Source organism: Eptatretus burgeri, chromosome 17 (genome assembly GCF_056783735.1).
Source record: "Eptatretus burgeri isolate ZD-2024b chromosome 17, Ebu_testis_v1, whole genome shotgun sequence".
In the NCBI taxonomy this organism is placed as follows: domain Eukaryota; kingdom Metazoa; phylum Chordata; class Myxini; order Myxiniformes; family Myxinidae; genus Eptatretus; species Eptatretus burgeri.
The window spans coordinates 24,255,764-24,262,013 of NC_140977.1; the positions used below are offsets into that span (position 1 = coordinate 24,255,764).

Genomic DNA, 6,250 nt, shown 5'->3' on the forward strand with positions numbered 1-6,250 from the left:
GGTAGCAACCATTGCACTGGGTTTATGGACTGAATAATCTCTTGTGTGCAAGTTTTTTTTTTGTTTTTTTTTTGGATATAGGTTGAGGCTCGTATAAGAGCTAACACACAAAACATATAATAAAGGGAGCAGGAAAGGGAAGGACAAAACAGTGGGGAACAGAGACATTAGGAGATCTGTGGAAGGGAGAGGGATGGGGCGGGGTACACGGGGTATACAAGATGGACACGACAGCGACTTTCAGGAAGTAAAGCAGGGAATTTGAAGGAGGTGGGTTTGGGGTAGAAAAGATCGTGGTTTTGGATGGGGGAGATGAGAGATGTTGGTGAACAGCTGTTTTGAAGACCTGGAAGGGAAGAATGGGATTGAAGAGAGGGTGTGGGAGTTTGTTCTAGAGGCAGGGGGAAAATAGGAATGAAAGAGTGAAGGTGAGCAGTGATTCTTGATTGTGGTCATTTCACCAGAAGGGGGTTGCTGGTGGACCTTGAGCACCCTGCAGAAATATTGGGGTGGGGGACAGACAGAGCGGAAAGAGGGGGGGGGGGCAAGGCTGGAGAGGAGACGGTAGAAGACAGAAAGACCACCGACCTGCTTGCAGTGAGAGAGTGAGAGACCCAAAGATTCAGCCTCATCATGGGAGATACCAATGATCCTGAAAACCTTGGTTTCCACAGCGTGATGCTGAGAAAGGCGTGAGGTAGGAGCACCAGCCCAAAGGGGAGAGCAGTACTCCATCAGGCTGCGGACGAAAGCTTTGTATGTAGTGAGGAGCTCAGGTGTAACAAGGAAGGACTTTGCACGCTGGAGGATGCCCAGTCGGCGACTGGCTTTGGAGGCCAGCTTGGAAATGTGGCTTTCCCAGGAAAGATCATGGCAGATGGTGAGACCCAGAAGCTTGAATGAAAGGACTTATTCAAGAGGATTGTTGAGAAAGTAGATGGTGGGGGGGGGGGGGAGGGGTTCTAAACAGTCCCTTCAGAGAGACATGGAGTGAGATTTGTCAGGATTGAAAGACACGTTCCACGTGTTGGACCAGTTTGTGATTTTATCCAGATATGCAGAGGGCGAAGAAGCTGCTGCTTGCTGATCTGAGGGATGACAGATTGTACGACAGAGGGTGGAGTCATCAGCAAAAAGATAAATAGGATTTTCCAGAGTCGGAAAGATCATTGATGAAAACCAGAAAAAGAACAGGGTCCAGAACACTGCTTTGAGGAACTCCAGCTTGGACAGGAAGAGGGGATGAAAGAATTCCATTTACATGTTGACTGCAACAGGAGAGGAAGTCTGCGAGTCATGAGTGCAGATGGCCTTGGATACCATAGGAAGAGAGTTTGGTGAGCAGGGAGGTGTGCCAGACCGTATCGAAAGCAGTTCCTTGCGAAGAGAACTCGTATTTATTACCCCACGTTCGCAAAACGAAAAGCAGGGTTTAACATTCAGTTGCGTACGTGTGCCTGCATTTTAAAAATTCATTTTTTCGGCAACCATTGGTCCAATCGACACGAAATTTTACTATGGGAGTGCCTCGGCCTGTAGAATTTTCTATTTATTCATAATTATGACGTCATAGGTCACCTGGAGGGACGCCTTCTTGGAAAAATGTTTCGCCTCGATATCTCCCAAACCACTCAATGGAAAAATTGAAACATGGCTCATTGTCAAGTACTCCCAATGGGGAATGGGATATGTTGATGATGATGTCATCAGTGCCTTCATTATGACATCTGAATTCAACAAGTACAACACTTGATCTGATCAGTATGAAAAAAAATAAATCGTTTCCTCTGCAACTGTTCATCTGATGGACACGAAATTTTCAGAATGAGCAGCTGCTCCTGAAGAATTTTTTTTAAATGATAATTATGACGTCATAGGTCACGTGGTACAAGCACCACCTTGGAAAAAAAAATCGAAAAAACTTGCACCTCTATAATCTCCAAAACCGCTCCATGGAGAAAATCGAAACATGGCTTATTGTCAAGTACTCCCCTTGGGGAATAAGATATGCTAATAATAATGTTATCGTTACCTGAATTATGACGTCATAATTCAACAAGTACAATGCTTGATTCAATCGCAGTATTTTTATTTCTCTGCAATTCTTGGTCCGATTAACATGAAATTTTCACCATCGGAGCATCTCCTCCTGTAGAATATGTTGATGATAATTATGACGTCATAGGTCACGTGATACAGGCGCCATTTTGGAAAAACTTCACACCTCTATATCTCTGAAACCACTCCATGGGGGAAAAAAATTGAGACCTGGCTCATTGTCAACTACAACTCATCAATTCTCAGCAACTGTTGGTCTGATGGACACAACATTTTCACCATTAGAGCACCTCCTCCTGTAGAATATTTTAATGATAATCATGATGTCATAGGTCATGTGGTACAGGCGCCATCTTGGAAAAACCAAAAAACATTGCATCTCTATATCTCCAAAACCGTTGACTGCACAGGGTAAGTATTCTATGAATACCATCTAATTTATTAACTATGTCAGGCATCATACCATCATGAATCGGTGAATATGCATTATGTAATCTCATAGGGCATCAACGAACGCACCACTGGCCACACGAATGCAAATCAAACCATGTTGCTTGCATGGTCTTTGCCATTCTTCATGCAGTCCATAACTTGTGGGGTCTTCCACGTTAATGGTGGAATATTATTGCTGTCCATATAATAGTTTGACTATTTAAGGAAAAGTGTTAATCGCCGATATTTACCTCCATCCCAAAGGCACTTGGTAAAGCACATACCTCTGCCAGGCTGAACAGTTTATGTTTTGTGTTCCACTGATAGGCTGGATCTGCACCCAGACCTGAACCAAAATCTAATTGGCTTATTTTGTCACCTACCCAACTTATCCACATAGTTTTGTTATAAACAGTCCACAACTTTTTGAGATATCATGCTATTAATAATTTTTGCCCCCATCTCTGAATGGTGAAGATTCACTTTAAAAATTGCCGTATCCAGATCTTCACCAAAATTGAATCAATTCTTCCTTGTCACACACCCAATCTGTCCACCAAGTTTCATATGAATCCCTCCATAACTTCAGATATCTTGTGAGTGAGCTATTGGTGGGGAAGTGAGCGATTGCGAGGTTCAGCGTTTGTTGCACCCATTCATCCGTGGGGGTTCGATGGAAAACTGCTCTCCCCTCTGCACTGGCACCCCTGCCTCACACCGTGCTCAGCTTGACATCATGAAAACCAAGGCCTTCAAGATCATTGGAATCTCTCATGAAGAAGCTGAGTCTATGGGCCCATCACTTCGCTATCACCGACAGGTTTGTGGTTTCTCTGTCTTATTCTGCCTCTTTTCTGGTCTTGCACACTTTGCCCTCTCCATGCTTTGTACCCCCTCACCCTCAGTTATCATGACCTGCATCTGTAGGATGCACGTGGTCCACCAGCAATCCGCTCCGAGGGAAACTGTCAAAATCCAGAACCATTGCTCACCTCTACTTAATTGTTCCTCTCCCCCCCCCCCCCCCAACTGTGGAACCAACTTCCACATTATCTTCGATCTCATTCTTCCCTCTAGGTCTTCAAGATAGCTGGTCACCACCATCTCAAAGCATCCCCCATCCAAAACCTTGATCTTTTCTACACTCATTAAAGCACCCCCAACCCTCCCAAAATTTAGCTTCTGTATCCATCTTGCCTCCCCTGATTAGTGGAGATTGGCTTTGGGGCATCCCACACTCTCAGGATGTGTACAGTGCAAAAATGCAAGTTATCTCCACAGCTGACTTATAATACCCTCAGCCACCACCAAGGGATGGGCACCACATGATGCACATTTACATCGAGAATTTTAGTCGACCTTCCCTCCCAAAAGCCCACTACAGATGAAACCAAGTAGCCCAAGTTCACGCCAACATTGAACTTGGTCCATGTGCCAAGTTTGGTATCAATTGGCCCAGTAGTTTTGATGTGATTGGTGTTATACACACAGACAGACAGAAAATGACATTTATTTATTAGATGGGTGATGGGTAGTGGAAATTTACTTCACAAAAAATAAACTAGAGCAATTCGACTGCGCACAGTCGGCGGGTATGCCTCCGCTCTCCTGCACAAACACTTGAGTATTGACATATTTGACCCTTGACCTTTATCATATCTGGCACAAAATCTAATCAGTTAATTGCCCTGTCTAACTTTACCTTTGTACCAAGTTTGATGAAATTCTGTCCAATATTTCTTGAGTTAGGGCGTAAACAGTAAAATTTCAGAGTTTGACCCTTGACCTTTATCACATCTGTCCCAAAATCTAATCACTTAATTGTCCCGTCTTACTTTACCTTTTTACCAAGTTTGATGAAATTCTACAATTTGCTTCTTGAGTTATCGCGTAAACGAAAATCCGGACGGACGAACGGACGGACAACCAGGAAACATATATAAAAAATAAAAAGAGTGCATGCTCACCAGGTGGATGCTGAACAAAGACTAAGGCAACACAAATAGGGGATGTTCTTCTGTCTCTTTACATCCTTACGAGTAGAGTAAATATACTGGACCAAGCCGCCTGGGATGCTGTTCCACCTATGCAAATAGTTCCTAATTCTGCGTGGGAAGGAGCAAAGTCAAAAAATGTAACACACTGATGTTATATAGAAATGTTGTGATGTTAGAAAAGTGTTCCCCTATTGGTTAGCTACACGTTAGAAGCTACTGTGAATAGGCATAGGTATTGTCATGTCAGATGGCCACCTAATGCAGGCATTCTGAGCCAGGGGTTTGTGCAACCCTCACGAGTGGACAAAATGGTGGTTAAAGATAACTGTGTTCAATTAATGGTAATACTTCCCCCAATGATTGTTCAAATGAAGTCAAAACCGGTGGCTGTTTGTGCGTGAAGGCAAAAGGCAGGAAGACGTTCCTTTGCAAATAATGGTTGATTACGAAAAAAAAATTTTATACAAATATGGGGATGCACAAGACAACAAAAGCCGGACATATCTGGTGCACGAAGACACCAACTTATTGTACAAAATAAATAAAACAATACCTTGCTAAGGTACCAAAATACCAGATTCAAACAGACAATGGGGATATCAAGCAAGGACTTGAGGCAGACATGAGCTGGTTGTGGCTGTAGAATGACAAGTGAAACGTCCATGTGCGTGTGTGCTTTATCCACTGCCACTGCTTGCTTATATAAAAAGGAATAGATAGGAAGTCCACACTTCTCATTCACAGATATTTCCCCTCTTGCCTCCATTTTCCCCAGAGTCCGATTTTCATCCAAGAACAGAACAATTACTGTATGGTTAACCATTTGAAAATTGCCACTCCTTCATTGAAATGCTTAAAATTGTTTAAAAAAACGATTTGAATTACAGATTTCATGCTAGAAACGGCAGGTTGAAAGTGCTTTCAAAAGCATAAACGAGTCACTGAAAATGCACACACAGCACATGCGCATTAAGGCCTCGTTAGCATTCTTGCGTCGTCATGAAAAAATCACATATTCTCCAAACTTCTTGTATAAATATTAGAGCAAAATAACTGTTTCATCTTGCTCTCATCACTAATCACATTTCCGCAAGGCGCTCAAGGTCCGCCAACAACTCCCTTCTGGTAAAACTACTAAAATCACAAATCACTGCTCACCTTCACTCTATCATTCCTCTTTTTTTCCCCACCTTTGGAATAAACTCCCTCACTCTATTCAATCCCATTCTTCCCTCCAGGCCTTCAAAACAGCTGTTTGCCACCACCTATCATCCCCCATCCAAATCCTCGCTCTTTTCTACCCATGTTAATCCACCTCCTTCAAATTCCCTGCAAGTCCCTGTAATGTCCATCTTGTTTACCCCTTGTTCCCCACCCCCATCCCTCTCCCTTCCACAGATCTCCTAATGTGTCTGTTCCCCACTGTTTTGTCCTTCCCACTCCCGCCCCTCTTGTCTCATGCCCCCCTTGCTGTGCGTTGTGTGTTAGCTCTCATACAAGCGTCGACGAGGTATACAAAAAAAAAAATAATAAATCAATCTGTCTCCCTGTGCTATTTCTCAATGGGCCCACACTTGGCCTAATCTGTTCTTTACCCCCTTATAATATACTTAAAGAATGTCTTGTTATACTTAATATTCTTAGCAATGTCTTTCTCATACTCTTTTGACTTGCAGAGTTATTTTCTTAACTCGTCTCTTACTTCGTATTGGCTTGGTTAGGGTTAGCGTTAACCTTTTCACGTGAAAGGTTAAGGAGAAAAT

The 6,250-nt window shown here is 43.1% G+C and overlaps 1 protein-coding gene across 3 annotated transcripts in view; it reads left to right on the plus strand.

Moving 5' to 3' along the window:
- The window catches only part of LOC147009568 (uncharacterized), a 44,549-nt gene that overhangs the window by 10,409 nt on the left and 27,890 nt on the right, over nucleotides 1-6,250 (plus strand). The window lies entirely within an intron of this gene.